Consider the following 17766-nt stretch of genomic DNA (forward strand, 5'->3'; position numbering starts at 1 on the left):
AGCCCATCTGGCTGGTCACCCAGCCACTCTGGGCAATGTACAAAGTGTATAATAAAACAGTTTAAAACAATAAAGTTCTACAGTAAAAACACCATATTTCTAAAAATACCCTAACCCACCCCAAATGTCTGCCTGAACAACCATGTTTTTAATGCGTGGCGGAAGCTCATTAAAGAGGGGGCATGGCAGAGTTCCCTAGGGAGGGAGTTCCACAGAGTGGGGGCCACCACAGAGAAGGCCCTCTCCCTCGTCCTGTCCTGGCTGATGGGACAGAGAGAAGGCCATCCAAGGCTGATCTTGTTAAGCGGCGTGTCTGGTGTTGCTGGAGGCGCTCCTTAAGATAGGCTGGGCTGGAACCGCTTAGGGTTTTAAAGGTCAAAATCAACACCTTGAATTCGGCCTGGAAAACAGGTGGTAACCAACTGGAAAACAACTGGTAAAACCAAATAGGGTTTTAAAGGTCAAAACCAATTTCGTAAGAGGATTCTCAACAATTTACACAACTGACCTTAGTATGTAACATTTAGCACATTGTCCCCCATTCCATTCACCTTTTCCTCTGCAGAAACTTGCGTATTTTCCTACAAATAAATATGTGTAAATTTTTGGAAAGTAAAAAAAAAATGATCCAGAAGTCCACAGACTGCGCGGTCTGAGAAGGTCACTCCACAGCGGATTCTGCAGTTCAGATTCTTAGAAATCCGAGCTCATTTTAGTCCATCTTGAATTTCTCCAGCATCCCTAGCTGCTAGACACACATTTAAAGTAATGTCTGTTTTGCCTTTAGTCAACACGTTGCAAAACAACAAAAAAGGGGAGAGGGATATCATAGGTGAACTAATACGGAAAAAATGTATTTCTTTTTTCAGCCTTAATCATAAAGGCAAATCTCTCTCTGCATCCCTCCTCTTTGGTATATACTCAGTATAAATTTCAAATGCATATTTCATATTCATGTCTCTAAGGTCCCTTGAAGATTTGCTCAGGGGTGGAGTGCAGATAATGCAGTGGGAATTTGCATTGCAAGCCTGAGATTGGCACCATGATGAGATGATCTGCCTTTCAAATGAGAATAAAATTTCACTCTAATTCTGAATGTCCCATAAAAGATGTGCACATTTCCAGGTTAACAATAAGACATACCTTGATGATGGAAGTATCGCCTACAATAAATCTTAAAGTACTTTCTTTTTGGGGGAGGAGATAGGGATCACATAACCATTCCAAATTCTTAAATGCCATCCCATTGCCCCCCCCATGCTGTGAATGTTCAGCGTATGCTTCTTTCCAGAAATGAGAGACAGACCACAGCTTTAGGGCAATGCTCAGTGGTAGAGCACATCCTTTGCCTGCACGCAGTGTGCAATACTTGGACATCTCCTATTTAAAAAGTCTTAAATGACATGGCTGGAAAAGACTCCTGCCTGAAACACCAAAGAGCCAAAATGCCAGTTAGGGTCAACCTACACTGTAGTTACTACATCATATGTTAAATCTGTAGTGTGCAGCTGACCCTGACTTTGTTCTTTACTCACAAGTAAGTAAGCGGGACCAGTGGAGGCTGTCTTTTCTTTGTTTTTGTTCTTGCACTGAGGGTGAAATTTCAGAAAACAAGTTGTTGAGGGGTGGGTGGGTGGGGGGAGTTTAAAACTCTCTTATCCATGTGCAGTGGTCCCAATCCAGAACTGGCCCCATGCTTACTTGTTACTAAAAATCAAGGAAAGGGTCAGCTGAATGTTATGTTTAACATACGGTGGCAGAGTAATATTCATTCTTTTGATAATCCATCATCGGATCTACTGGAGAGTGCAAACAGTGAAAGAACTAGGCTTGAATTAGGAGGCTGTATAATCTTTTTCCACCCACTGGTCCATACAAACTTCTCCCACCTTTCTTTTTGGTACCTTCCCCAGAAATCTCCCATAAATGCTGCAGTCATTTAAATAGTAAAGCAGTGTTTGTAGGGATGTACAAAAGATACTTACCTTTTTGACGGGGTGATTTGCGGTTGGGGGGAGGCGCTCTGCACCTCCCCCTGAAATCCTAACCCGGCCGGCTTCACTCCACAGAGATTCCGCGGAGCTGCCGGCCAGGGCCGCCCACAGTCAGACATCTGGCCACTGGGCAGCCTGCAGGCAAAAAATAACAACAACCGCGTACGCAAATGGCAGTGGCTACGGGCTACGGCGGCCACCATTTGCGTTCCATTTTTTGTTGTTGTTTTAGCCTACGTAAATATTTACGTAAGCTATTCCGACGGGAAAAAAAGGGGCGCAAATAGCGCCCACTATGCTATTTGCATTCCCCTTTTTTTTCACCGTAATAGCTTACATAAATATTTACATAGGCTAAAACGGTGGGAAAAAAGGAACGCAAATGGCGCCCACTACGCTATTTGCGTTTCCTTTTTTTTCGTCATAATAGCTTACGTAAATATTAACGCTATTGGGTTTTTTTTAGCTTGCCGTGATAGGCTGCATAAATACTTACGTAGCCTATCACGGCCTCCACAGGTCGCAAATGGCATCCCTGCGTTAGCCGTGATAGGCTACGTAATTATTTACGTAGCCTATCACAGCTATGATGAGGAAGCGAATGGCGGCTGCAGCGCGGCCACCATTTGCAGGTCAGCACGGATGGCAGGTAAGTGCTCCAGGTAAGTGCTCCATTTCGTGCACCTTTCGTGGGGTGGGGGGGCCTGGGAGCTTTGTTCTGCCATGGATTTGGGGGGGCCGAATGCACTGGCATTCGGCCTCACCGAGATCCATGGCAGAATTCTCTGACATCCCTAAGCATTTGTTCTGTGCTGTTAGGCCAACCCACCTAGAAAAATACTAAATTCTAACCAGCATGTCTGGGAGGTGCATATCAGAACAGTTTGATCTGAAACAATCAAATTTCAAAAGCATCCCTACCACACCTGCAGTTTAAAATGGTTCAGTAGCATATATCCAGGTTTGCAGCCTCAATGAGAGCTAGAGCCATACAGAAATGCCTGATATTCACTTTTTCAATGAAATAAAAACCAGATCAATGGCACGAAATGGAGCCTTAAACTGGCTGCTGTATTTCTCCGCAAAACACTGAAACCGTTTGACATCAGAAAACATTCCAGTTTTTGTGCTGTGCTCCCCTCCCCATTTCTTTAACTGCTTAACTCTTTGAGGTGCTAAACTACTGGGGGCAGTGGAAGAAACCTACAGATTGCTGTACAAATGGAACATCAGTGGCCCAGAGGAAGAAAATGGCAGCCATGAATTGCTATATAGAAGAAGCAACATGGGCTCTTTCACCTTCCCAGCAGGAGCAAGAAGCTTTCTGCTGCCTTGATGGACACCTTCTGGCTCCCACACTATAAATTCTTTCTCAGCACCATCATTACTGCAAGAGAAGAGATAGCTGGCTGCCACAAGGTGCTTGTCTTTTGAAAAACAGACAAATGTATTAAAGTGGGGTTTTTTTTACACTGAACTTCTTTCAGTGTAAACATGTATAAGTGTGCACTATATGTGAGCTTATAGTTGGAACCTTAGTGAGTGTGCAAATTACCTTAAATAATTCATGCAGATATCAATTCTCTTGTCAATTAAGTGTTCGCTTATTTATTTAATCCTCTGGAGCTTGGCATTAACAAATGTTTAGATCAAACAGCCACTACACTTCACTTTAAACTAGGGATGTCAGAGAATTCCACGACAGATCTTGGTGAGGCCGAATGCCAGTGCATTTGGCCCCCCAAAATCCGTCGCGGAACGAAGCCCCCACCCCCCAACCCACAAAAGGCGCAAGGGACAAAGTCCCCGCCACCCCCAACCCACAAAAGGCACGCGAAACGGAGCACTTACCTGCTCCTGTCCGCGCTGCTTTGCGAATGGCGGCTGTCCTGCGGCCGCCATTCACTTCTTCTTCATAGGCGTGATAGGCTATGTAAATACTTACGTAGCCTATCACAGCTAATGCAGGGACGCCATTTGTGTCCCTGCGGAGGCTGTGATAGCCTACGTAAGTATTTACGCAGCCTATCACGGCAGAGGGGAAAAAACCCAGCATACGCAAATGGCGGCGGCTACCGCCATTTGCGTACGCTGAGTTTTTCCCCCCTGCCATGATAGGCTACGTAAACATTTACATAGCCTATCACGGCTAAATAAAGGGATGAAACTGGCGGCAGCTATGACAGCCGCCATTTGCATCCCTGCAGGGTTGCCCAGTGGCCGGATGTCTGGCTGCGGGTGGCTGGAGCTGGCCGGCGGCTCCGTGGCATGGCTGCGGAGCAGAGCCGGCCACGCAGGATTCCGGGGGGAAGGAGTGGATCGCTTCCCCCCCATCAAGGATTCCGGGGGGAGGGATGGAGCGCCTCCCCCCCACTGCGGATTGTCCGGCGTGGAGCCAGGTAGGTGTTTCATACATCCCTAGTTTAAACATTTGTTTGGAAAATAAAATAATCCACTTGCTCAATCCCAGGGAAACATAGTTTAGTTTAAAAACACAATGTATTTCTGTGATTTTTGTGCTCTTGTGCATGTTATAATAGCAAAGACAGAGAACAAGTTTAAGTTTTACACTTTCACATCTATTCTGAGACTAAATGACATTTATCACTATGCAAAATCCAAGTCTGTACAAGCTAGGGATGTTGGAGAATTTCGCCACGGACTCCAGTGAGGCCAGATTCTAAAGAATCCGGAGTCCATGGTGGAACGGAGCAATCCCCCCCTGCCACCCCGTGGAATCCCCCCAGGATGGAGCCTACCTGGCTCCGACGGCAGTTCTGGTGGTAGCTCTGGTTCGTCTTCTGGCTGCTGCCATTTGTGTCCCTGCCTTTTGCCGTGATAGAATACGTAGATACTTATGTAGCCTATCATGGCTTGGCAGGGATGCAAATGGCGGCTGGCATAGCGACCACCATTTGCAGCCACAGCCTGGAAGCAGCTGGAAGTCCAGCTGTGGCTGGCCTTGGCCTGTGGCTCCGTGGCCTTGCCACAAAGTGGAGCAGGCCAGGCAGGATTCTGGGAGGAGGGATGGATCGCCTCCCCCGCACCGCGGATGCCCCTCAGCAGAGCAAGGTAAGGGATTCTAGGGTTGGCAGAGTATTTCTCCATGAATCTTTGGGAGGCCGAGTGCCGACACATTCGGCCCCCCGCCCCCCCCAGGATGGGACTTACCTTCGGCGAATGTCCCTCTCGGCAGCGGGTCCCGGCGGCGGTTCGGCGGCAGTTCGTCGGGGGTGGCGGCCAGTCTCCTGACTGGCTGCTGCCGCCGCCATTGCAAAAAAAAAAAGTAAATTAAAAAAAACCACAACACACACCCGTGATAGGCTACGTAACGATTTATGTAGCCTATCACGGCTAGATTTCCAAAGTCAGCCGTGATAGGCTACGTAAATCGTCACGTAGCCTATCACGGGTGACTTTGAAAAAAAAAAAGTGCGTACGCAAATGGCGGCTCCCATGGGGACCGCCATTTGCGTTCCTTAGTTTGGCATGTCTAGTCTACGTAAACATTTACGTAGACTACGGCGAAAATAAGGGAATGCTATTTGCGTTGCCCTTATTTTCGCCGTAGTCTATGTAAATCTTCACGTAGACTAGACGTGCCAAAATAAGGAACGCAAATGGCGGTCCCCATGGGAGCCGCCATTTGCGTACGCACTTTTTTTTTTCAAAGTCACCCGTGATAGGCTATGTGATGATTTACATAGCCTATCACGGCTGACTTTGGAAATCTAGCCATGATAGGCTAAGTAAATCGTTATGTAGCCTATCACGGGTGTGTGTGTGTGTTTTACTTTTTTTTTCGTGGCCGGGTAGACAGGGCGCTCCTACCCGGCCTGAATTTCACCGGCGAGGGATGGGGTGCCTCCCCCCCGGCCTGAATTTCGTCTGGGCGAGGTGGGGCGCCTCCCCCCCCTCGCCTAAACTTCGGGGGGAGAACCGAAGCGCCTCTCCCTCACTGCGAAGCAAGCTGTGGGACGAGGTAAGTCCCTTTCGTCCATCCCTAACTGGGATTCGTACATCCCTAGTACAAGCTTAATAGATTTTTTTAAAGGATGAGATAATGCAAAAAGTAACTATCACATTAAAATAGGGTAAAATTCTCATTTTGAAGCACCCACCTCTAGTTCGAGAAGCCCAGTGCAACTGGCCACTGGATGGATGTGTTGCACAATACTGGTTGGAGGAATTTGGGGTGCCTCCAACCGGCATCATACAACCAGCCAAAGGAGCCAAAGTTTTGCACAATGCTGGTCACAGTGTGTTGTGCAACACTGGATGGAGGCCCTTGGGCATCTACACTAAATGGTAGCCATGGGAGTGCTGCGTTGCACAATGCTATATGGAGGTGCACAGGGTGCATCCAACCAGTGCTGCACAACCTGCTACGGGAGTGGGTGTGTTGCGCAATGCTGGTCAGATATGTTTAGGATGCTACCAACCATCATTCTGCAACTGCCCACTGGGGGAGGGGAGATGTTGCACAATACTGGATGAAGGTAGGGATGTTGGAGAAATCTGTTTCGGGGTAGAGCTCTGTGAGTTCTTGCCAGCTCAGCCCCCCAGACTCTGGCTTGATCATCCAGGAGTTGCATGATGACTCAGGCCAACTCATGGATTTTTCGGAGAGGTTTTGTGTGTGTGTGTGCTAAAATCACGATTTGTGCACAATTGCAGCCATAAATAGCATAATTTGTGCAAAATTATGGCTGCAAATGGTCTAATTTGCACAAATTAGACAATTTAGGGCCATGATTTTGCCAAAATTGTGCTATTTATGGCTGCAATTGTGCACAAATCACCCCACGATTTTGCGCAAAAAAACCTCAGTAAAGTTCCCAAGTTTGGGAAACCATTGCACAGCTTGGCTCATAAATGCAAGCCAAGCCAGCTCCATCGCAGGCAACCATTGGGCCCCCAAAGGGCCAGATTTCCCTGCAACAGACAACCCTAGTTGTAGGTGCATGAATGTCACTCAATGGGGGATGTGGGAGCTGTTCTGCAATGGTGATCAGAGATGCCTGAGCCAGAGATGCTCAAGCACCTCTGACCAGTTATACAACCAGCCAAAGGAGATTTGCGTAATTGGTCACTCTCCCAGGCCACTCAACTGGCAGGAAGATTGTTGCACAACAATGGTCAGAGGTGCCTGAATGCCCAGCATTGTTTAACTGGCCATGTGCCACACTTGTCAGAGATCCTTTAGTGCCTCCAACTAGCACTGCACAACTGACCACTCTCCCAGGTCACACAACCAGCCCACGTGAGCCTTTCTTGATTGTGGAAATGCACACACACACTTTGTCTGAGTGATTTGGGGAGAAATAACATGGCAACTGTCAACTGGCAGAAGAAAAGGTAACACCAACTCATTTCACCCCCTTTTCATCATCAAATGAAAAATCATCAAATGAAAAATACCTTTTTGAGGTGACACATAGGCTCTCAAAAACATTAGCATCATTTTTAAAAAGGGCTAAGGAGAACTAGACCTGTGTTTCATATCAGATGTCCTCTTAAGCCCTTTCTAAGTGTTGTACGCAATGTAGGGTTTTCACACACTGAAGGCGACATGGGGCTATGCCACAAGCCCTGCTCTCAAACATCATGCTTCCTGATGACCCCGAACTTCCAACATTTGCATGTTCAGTGTGGAATCTGCAAAGGGCCTGCAATATGTAAACAACAGCTCACATGTGGGCACTCCACACAATCAGGACCCACAAGGCCCAGATGACATGAAACGCCTAGTCATGAGCACCTTCTCACCTGTAGCCACCCTTTTGCAGATGTCCACATTGAATGAGTGTATGTTGACGGTTTGGGGCCAGTGTATGGCATGACATCAAGTGCCATCTCAGTGGGATGGTCCCATTTCCCCTTCTATGTGCAAAGCTCCAACACATATACAACCCCTGAAAGGGGCTTTATACTATTCAGTCTGTAAAATGATGTGGTCGTTCTAAGTAAAGCTGGGCCAAAATTCTCCCTCTGTGAAAACAGCAGCATGGGGCTTTCTCCACATCTTTCTGCCAACTGTACTTCCTGGAATGCTTTGGGAGTGATGTGATGTAAATATCATGTGACACCATTTGAAGCGCAGCTGTGGGAATCTGTGGAGAGAACTTCATGGGACTGTAAGTGGTTCAAAGCTTTTTAAAAAAGATTAAAAAAAGCAAGGGAAAACCAAGGAAACTCTCAGCTGCCTTGTGAGTTTGCTGCCTCCCCCAACCCCTGAAATTTCAGACAAATTTCTTTCCTGCTCCAGCAGTATTGCTTTTGTGGGGTACATTGCATACCCACCCGATGAGTGGCCAAAAGACAGATTTTTGACATTTTCAACCCATGCCTTGTTGTAAGTAACAGGTGTACATAATGAATGCATACATACCTCTCTTTACTGTTTATCCTGTAGTGATATTGTTGCTATGGTTAGCATGCATGGCAAGCTTTTCTTTTCTTTTTTTTTTTTTCTTGCCAGTTAACACTGAATCTTTGTGGAAATGAACAGGTATTTGCGTCTCGCTCATTCCCTCCCCAGAAATCTGAAATGGCACCCCTACGAGTTTGGCGCTATGATCAAAGTTTGGTGATTTTGCGAGTCAGTCCTGACATGCTTACTGTTCATTTGGGTTTTTTCCCTTTATCACATAAATATAAATTGCCTTTTTCTCTTATCACATGTCTACATCCGCTCCTTCTTCAAAGCAAGCCAGGATGCCATTCGTGTGGTTATTTTATTTTACTTTCTCAACAACCCTATGAATTTGTTGTTGTTGTTGTTGTTCAGTCGTTAAGTCGTGTCTGACTCTTCGTGACCCCATGGACCATAGCATGCCAGGCCTTCCTGTCCTCCGCTGTCTCCCAGATTGTGCTCAAGTTTATCCCTATGAATTAGATCAAAAGATAGTGGCATTGCAGCATTAATCAGGAAGAGAAAGTTCAGATTTACCAGAAGAGTTTACTTTCATTTATAGTATTTGGGAATGCAGGATCATCATAAGACTCAATCAGAAAAAGTTTGAGCTTTGCTGTTACCTGATCTGAGCACTCACATAAGGCTCAAAGGTGCTCATGCCCACAGTTTCTGCTGCCCCCTTTCTCTGCCTCTGTGCTCCACCTGCAATGGTGGGGAAGATCTCAGTGGTGGGTACTTCTAGAGCCTTGGTAAGAATTCTGGGACAGGCAGTCTGAAACCCAAAGCCTGTGTTAAGATGTAGGTAGCAGCTACGTATGTTTTTACTCTAACACAAGCACAGCAGTCTTGATCTGAACTGGAAATCTAGAAGGGTTAGGGAGCTAGGCAGGTGAGGTAGGCAGCTTTAACCATTTCCTTCCTAATGTAATCTTGATTTGAGGGGTGTGTTTGCAATTTATATTGCCAAATAGTGACTCCCCTTAAAGCAAGAGGATCACTATTTGGCAATATATATTGCAGACACAGAAGGAGGGTGACCAGATTGGGATCAGAGTGAGGGGGAACAGGATTAAAGCTCAATACCCTAGGGTCCCAATCCAGATGGGGGGATGTGCTTACTCTATAGTAAAGAAGAAGGGGGAAAAGATGTAGCTGCCAGCTATGTCTTTAAGGTAACACTGCTGGTAGGAAAGGTCTCACTGCTGGTTAGGGAGAAATACTCTGCTGGTATTCTGGGAGTGCCTGATGCTGTTGTCAACACATGGGGAGGCCCATGCCAAAAGGTAAATGACTCAGCCTTGGGACTGGGATGGTGTTATTGGTGGCACTCGTAGTTTTGAGGTGAACAGGCTGCAAAGAGGGCCCTGCTTGCCTAGGTAGCACTGCTTTTGAGAGCTTGCTTTTGAGACCACATCTACTATCACAACATCTCTAGATAATATTAGAATGAAAACAAGTGTTTAAACTGTACGTAGGCTCAAGCCCCATTTGTGCCACAATACAATGAATCTTCAGCATATGAGATTCTGTTCTTATGCTGCTCACTTAGCATTTACACACACACACACACTGGTGGTTTAATGCAGTGACACAGTTCAGAGGGCTGCTAAATTTCATCAATTTACTGCTAAATAAACTTTTATTTTAATATGCACTTCATTGCACTTAGTAGCAAGCTTCTGGAATTAAACACTAAGTTTATAGTTGCAACCTTTTAAGCTAGAAAATTTATTCTCTTATTCCCATTTCAACTACTCTGTCATTTCCCTCTTGCATCTCATAGAAGTGCCTGCCATAAAAGCCTTGTTTTAATGTAGCTTCTGTCACATCTGTAATCCTTTACTAGCAACAGGGATAGGAAAAAAATAGCTTTGGAAATGCAGGTGAATTCCCCGTTCATGCCAATATGGCTTGCTCATAACGGGTTTTTGTTTTGTTTTTTGCCTGTTTTACTTGCATAAAAACAAGTAATGCACAGGACTAATTTAAGCCATACTGTCATAAATATAATGGGCTCAACCATTCATATAATGATGATGGGAATTCAGGAACAGAGGGATCAGAAACTAGGCAGTCAGAGAACAGCACAGGGCAGGAGCTTGTGCCGCTCAACCAGGGCCATTGACAGCACCTAGCATGGGTGGGTTGAGTGAGTGGGAGCTCTGCTACCCAATCCTTGGCTTGGAATTGGATTTACTTAACAGTAGCTGCCGGCAGGTAGGAAGCCACCATTTTTATGTTCCCACAATGCCCTGGAACATACGAAGAGCCCAACCCCATTCAGCTTACAACTGTTATCCAAATACATGAGAAAGAAATCCAGGGCAATCCATGGTGGAACTACCACTGTGGGATTGTCTGGTTATGTGGATCCTATTCCCAGTACCTGTGTGTTTGGGGGAGAGAGAGAGAGAGAGAGAGAGAGAGAAACCCAACACTTTCTCTGCCCTTTTTATGCTGACATAGTAAGCTCTTGCCTTCATAAACTTCATAAACTAGAGAGCCAGTGTGGTGTAGTGGCTAGAGTGTTGGACTGAGAGTCGGGAGATCCGGGTTCTAGTCCCCACTCGGTCATGGAAGCTCACTGGGTGACTTTGGGCCAGTCACAGATGCTCAGCCCAACCCACCTCACAGGGTTGTTGTTGTGAGGCTAAAATGGAGAGGAGGAGGAGGACGATGTACACCACCTTGGGCTCCTTAAGGAGGAAAAAAGGCAGGATATAAATGTAATAAATAAATAAATAAATAAACAAACAAACTACAGTAAATTAGACTTTAAGGAGACATGCGGCTCCTTGTCATCTTTAAGAATGAAAGGCCTATCTAGTCCAGCATTCTGTTCACACAGGAGTGTTCAGGACATGAGTACGATAGCGCTCTCCCACTTGTGCTCTCCAGCAACTGCTATATAGAGGTATATTGGAATAGTGGCAGGACATGTGAGAGCAGAAAAAGGTTCCCAGTTGCCTGCCACAGATAAAGGCCCTGCTGCTGCTGTTCCCCATGACAATGAGGTGGGGGCAGACTCTGATCAGGTGGGACCACTGAGGGCACTTTTTAATAGGACCCCTCACACCTGGAGCTGGCTTTGAGCTGAAGCCTGCATTCATCATGCCAGGTTTACCCTTGCTCTGGTAATTGCGTAAAGTGACCAGTGCATTTTCAAAGCCAAGTTACTTCATGTCAAGTGGCACTACATGAAAGTGCTTGTAGCAGCTTTGTACTGGCCAGCCTACAGTACTGGCTTCCTTGCAGCAATTTCATAAATCAAAAATGGCTCATGAACCATATGAGAAAATCCATTTAGAATTTAATGAAGTTGATGGGTTATACTATCCTACATTTTATCCAAAGGATAAAGGACTACCTCTTCATTAGACAAACACATCTATTTAGTAAAGATTAACATTCCTCTGTTGTTGTTGTTTTATATTGAGCTCTGATATTGAGACTGGTGTATTAACAACCAAAATATTTACCAAAGGTAAGAACAATTTAAAAAACCCTTTTAATCTATCACAGATAAATTGACTGTGGCAACGTTTAAGTTGAGGTTATCTGCTGTGTATTTGAATGGTCAGAGAAAACTCCTTTCATTGGATTAACAATCTACAATCTACAAGTAAGAAGATCTATTTTACAATATCCTATATTGCTGCAGTTAATTCAGGCAAGTTCTTACTATGCGTTAGATAGAACACATCTAAGAGATTTTTTGCCATATATATATATATATATATATATATACACACACACACACATACACACACGCACACGCATGCATACATACATACACACATGCAGATTTGGAATGAAGATCAATCCATGCAGCTCTTTTCTTTCTGTGTTGGTCCAGATTTACAGAGCGATCCTAACTCTCTCAGATGGCTTTTTGAATGAGGTTGAGGTTAGGTAGGATGGGGTGGAAGTAGGGATGTACAAATGGTGTAAAATCCACGCCGTCTGTGTTTTGTGGATTGTCAGGTGCCTATTGTTCAATAATCCATTCACAGACAGATTTGATTTTTTTGTGTGTGTGTTGAAAAATATGCAAATAATTCCGTAAGAGGGTTCACAACAATTTACATAATTTACCTTATTACATAACATTTAGCGTATTGACCCCTATTCCATTCAACTGTTTTCTGTATATATTTACCAGTCTCAGCAGAAACTTGCATATTGTCCTATGAATAAATTTGCATAAATTTTGGGAAAGTAAAAAAAAAAAAAAAGGATCTGGAGGTCCACGAACAGTGTGTAGCCTGAGGTCAGTCTGTGGCAGATTCCACAGGTTGGATTCTTAGAAATCCAAACTCATTTTAGTTTGTCTCGAATTCCTCGAGCATCCCTAGGTGGAAGTGTTCCTTCACTGACAGAGAAGACCTCCCCCTCTGACAGAGCATGTCCACCCCAGAGGCCCCTAGTACACCTACAGAAAACTGTGAAGGAAAGGCAGAGGAGTTCAGCCAGTAGTTTATCCGCTGCTGGTGCTGAGCCCTGAAACTATGCTTTCTGGGAGCATGTCACCGGTGTTGCCGGGGTGGGGTGGGGGAGCTTTAATCTGCTGAATCCAAAGCTCCCATGCTCCCTGAAAGGTCCCCAGGATTGGTCTGCCACTTCACTTAGGACTGCTCTGCCCCTCTCCTCTCTCTCTGGCGAACAGCTGATCACTAATTGTACACAACTGGATTGGAGGAGCCTGTGTTTTTCCTTTAACTTTTACTCCATTGGTCACTTCATATGTATCCCCCCCCCCATCAACAGCCTTTTGCAATGACAAAATAGGCCCAAGATATAAATATAAATCTTGACACCTTGGATTTCCACCAATCATTTACAGCCAGTTCCTTGTGCTTTTTGCACCTCTCTGAGTAACTGAAAAAGACAGTTCTTTATATTCCAGAATTTCTTTCCCAGCTGGGTTACTCCACCTTGGAGTTGTTGTTGTTTATTTAATTTGCATTGTTGCTGTTGTTATAGATCAGTTTGCCAATAATCCTGAACACAGTTTTGAATCCAAATCTGAGTCTACAATGAGTGCCTGTGGCTCTAGCAGAAGGGGAGCTGAGGAATATTGCCATTCATTTTTGTCATAACTTCCTTGTGGCACACATTTCTTTTGGATGCAGGCCCGGGTGATCTCTGGATGCCAGTTTGGATGTTGCTAACCCAAGACAAAGCTTGTTACTACTACCAAAAAGCTTCCCTGTGGTGGCATACATGTTGTAAGTTTGGGGTGGGCAACTTATGGATCTCCAGGTGCCATTGGACTACAACTCCCCTCACCCCTCACTATTGGTTATGCTAGCTAGGGCAGTCCAATAACAACCAGCGGGCCAAATGTTGCCCACCCCTCTATAAGTGATGATGGTCCTGTGCTCCCAATGCATTCCACAATCACCTTGGGTTGGATCCAGATTTAGGTGCATGTAACTGGGCTGGCAGTAGCAGACTTCCCCAACCCTTTCTCTCCACAATAGCCTTTCCACCCCACAAAATGATATATATAGAGAGAGGCATGGGACCCTGCCATATAAGTTAGGCTCTGGTGCAGGGGGGATGTGGGGAACTCCCACAGACAGGTGGAGACGACTTCCATGAGTGGAACTCCACTTACGAAAGGTGCCTCTGCCTGATTTGGGAGGATGCACACTTTTCCACACACCACAGCCCACCTATTCAGCAGGGTTCTCCAACCCTTTGTGTAGCATCTTAGGGAGCTGGAGGGGCTTCCATAGGGAGAACAGGACAGGGAAGTTTGCTCGCACCATCCCAGTTGTACCCACCTACATCTGGTTCTAACCAATAGGATCTATGAAAGCCAGTCCCACCACCATCAGTGATTAGAACAACACATTAGGAAAAGATCAGTAAACTGTTTCCACACCTGTATGGAGCATTACCATTCAGATGATCTTTGAAAAGTGGAAGCAACATCCAAATTGCCCTGAGATCATTACAGTTTGAATCAGGATGTGCGAACAAGGGATCCTCAAGATCACCAGGATCCTCCAAACATCGTCTTTGCCACTTGTCTTCCCATTAGCAGCTCACTTTGTACAAATGGGAAACTTGTGCCAATCAAGCAGTGATTGAGTGGGAGATCTGTACAAATTTCCCTCTACTTTGTGCAACTTTCCCCCATAGACTAGAGTGGGGCTGATTCAATCTATGGTGGAAATTTATGCATATTAGGAAATTTGCGCTAATTAGACATTTGTGCAAATTGAACTGGGAATCAAGAATGAGATGAATGTGAGCACGTATCCAACAATTAATGGGTATTTTTGGAGGACACATGTTTACTCTCACATTTAGACCTTCAAAAGGGACATGCTCACATGTTTTGCATGCAAAAATGAAATTCTCATACATCCCTAATTTTGAAGAAACTGGTTTTGAAGGATGAGGTAAATCTCTAATTCCACACAGTTTTAATGTGGGTGCATTCAAAGTATGCAATGACTCCAGGCCCAGGGCTCCTAGTGTTAACTATCAGAAGGCAAGGCATTTCTTTCTTAATGGGTTTTCTGTGGTAAGAAAAGCTGGAAGAAGCTGTGGAAAAACATGGGAGGATTACGAGTAGATATGATGTCATCTGGACACACACCCCCCGTAAAATTCTGTGAGTGAGGCAGGGCGATTGCATATTTAGCATCTCATCTGGAAAGGCTCATTGTCATCCTTAAAAAATGGGGGAAATTAATGTTGTCGTGTATCTGGACTGAGACTGAGGACTTTTCTACATGAGGCATTTATCGTGCACTCGTCGTTCCCTACCCATGGTTGTTTATGGGTACTTCAGATGGCATTGTGACCCTCCAGTTTCACCAGCATTTTCAGTGAGTTTGTTTAGAGCAGGGAAAATGTGGCATTTAATTGTGAAAATGAAACAACGTGCAATTTCCTCTTGTGTATTTGTGCTATTCTACTATATCACAGTGCTACCTAGAAGTTATGCAGTGCAAAGGCAAGCTCGGATCTCAGTGCTGTGACAAAACCAAAAAAAGTAAGCAGATTAACAGCTTATTAACAGCCTCATGAGGACCAGTCACCTGCTTCTACTTCTTTTTTGCTTCTGGAGTACAAGAAATAAAAGCAAAACAAAAGTTAGAGACAGACCTGATATACAGAGCTTGTACTATACCTATCAACCTGTCCATTCCAATTTACCCCCAAAGATGTGTTTACATCAGACGAGGGGAATATGGTGAACTGCAATTCCCATCATTCCTAGCCATCATAGCCAATAGTTGTGCATGATTGGAGTTGCAATCAGTCAACATCTGGAGGGCCACACATTCCCTATCCCTGTTTTACACAAAGTTGGCCTTTTAGTAGCAATCTATGAGAAATTTGTTTCAGTTCATTTTTGACCAGAATTGACCCAGTTTGCACCTGCCAGACCCACACACAGACCAGAACACAATCTGCGGACAATGTCTGTATATTTCTGAGCTTGCAATACAATTTGCAGAACAAGATGCTTTCAGTAAAGATGTAGATTTGAAAATGTGCATGACACACTGTTTGAAAAATGTGTACAAATACACTTTAATCTATGGGAGAACATGCATACATTTCAAAAATGGACACAATGGATTCATACACTTGGGAAAATGCACATGAAAATACACAGGCATCTTTGTACAAAATGAAAACAACAACACTCACAGCTTGTATGGATATGAGTTACAATGAGCTTTGAGGTGGAATTCAGAGAACTACAACAAGCTGGAGTTTTGCTTATTTGCACATCCCTACCATGGCTTGTAGTGACTCAACAGGGACTAACTTCACATTATGTTACTCATATACTGAACCATATGACAAACATCCTCATGGGATAAATTGGTGATGGACCAATATAAGGTCTCTAGTCTAGTCACTGGTGAAAGCCAGTTTAGTGTTGAGTGTTGGCTTTGGATGAGGGTGATCTAGGCTTAAGTTTCCACTCAGCCTTGGTGCTCACCGCGTGGTTCTCTTTAGCATCACTTATTTTGGGGGATTATTGTGTGGATAAAACAGGATAACTGCAGGTACTTGTTTCAACACAGTCAACCTCTTCAGAGCAATCTTGTCTTGAGCTGATAGAGGATCAGTTGTGAATTCACTCTGTGAAAGTGCCCCAAGCAATAATTATTTTTACTCCATTCCATTAATATAAATGTGGCTATCCACAATAATCAGCATTTCTCTGTGCCTAAAGGTTTTCTGTAGTACAAGCATCATTAAGAGTGAAAAAATAAACAATAATTCATGCCTAGAAATAATTGATCAAAATGGAACTAATTAAAACAACAGGCAACGCTATTCATATAAAAAGACCATGGACTTGTCAAAGGACAAACCATAGTGCTCCAAGAACTAAGTACACAGTGAGTTAGTACCAGTTTTTTCTCCACTGAAATCCTGGATGTCCTTTGAAGTCCATGCTTAAATTTTGTACTTCGTGTGTTTCATGAAAGGAAAAAAAGCCTAAATAAATTATATAGATATAAATTAGGCATTCCTTTTGCTGTGTTTGTGTGTGTAGTTGGGGAATAACCATCAAGCGTGACATAACTTTTTAAACAACCCCTGTCCCCTGTTACAGTTAGTTACTCTTGAGTGCAGATGCCACCCATCCAAGTGTGTATCATTCATTCATTCAGCATTATATCACCAGCATAGACTTTTAATGGTTGGACTATGAAATTCTGTTCATATGGAAGAAATGCTTTTTTTGTCAATAAACACAGAGGCTTTCATCTAGCTAAAGACAGTAGCAATGAACAGCACAATCCTATCCATGTCTACTCAAAAGTAAGTCCCACTGAATTCAATTAAATTTACTACCAGGTAAAAGTACGTAGGATTGCAGCCTATATATCTCATTTACATCCATGGAACAAGTTGGCTGAATCTAAGTCAGCTTTCAGTTGCATTCAGTGCAACTTTAACTGGATCAAGGGCAGAAAGTTGCTTCACAATTAGTAACTAGTATAAGGTACCAAGGAGGTAGCAAGCAAAGATAAATCCCTGCTAAGTGAAGATGTTATAACAAGTAGAGTCTGTAACAAAACGTTGCATTGTATTCTGCTTCCTAGCAGAAGAGTTCCTCTTCAAGGTTCCAGCTAAGCACTGTAGCTTTGCATTCTCATTTGTAGTGTCATAAGAATGTTGTTATTCAATGCACATTTTTGGTCACCTCTCTTTCTCTATGATTTGAATTTATACCAGTAATTCTTTTTTTGGGGGGCGGGGCTAAGTACCACACGCAACATCAAGAGCAGGGCCAGGAGACGCAACCCCACCTCCCATTCTATGTTTTCATCCTCTTCACATGAGTAACATATGGGGACCAATGGC

This window comes from Heloderma suspectum, chromosome 5 (genome assembly GCF_057233095.1).
Source record: "Heloderma suspectum isolate Gila_16-S chromosome 5, 16-S_ref, whole genome shotgun sequence".
Classification (NCBI taxonomy): domain Eukaryota; kingdom Metazoa; phylum Chordata; class Lepidosauria; order Squamata; family Helodermatidae; genus Heloderma; species Heloderma suspectum.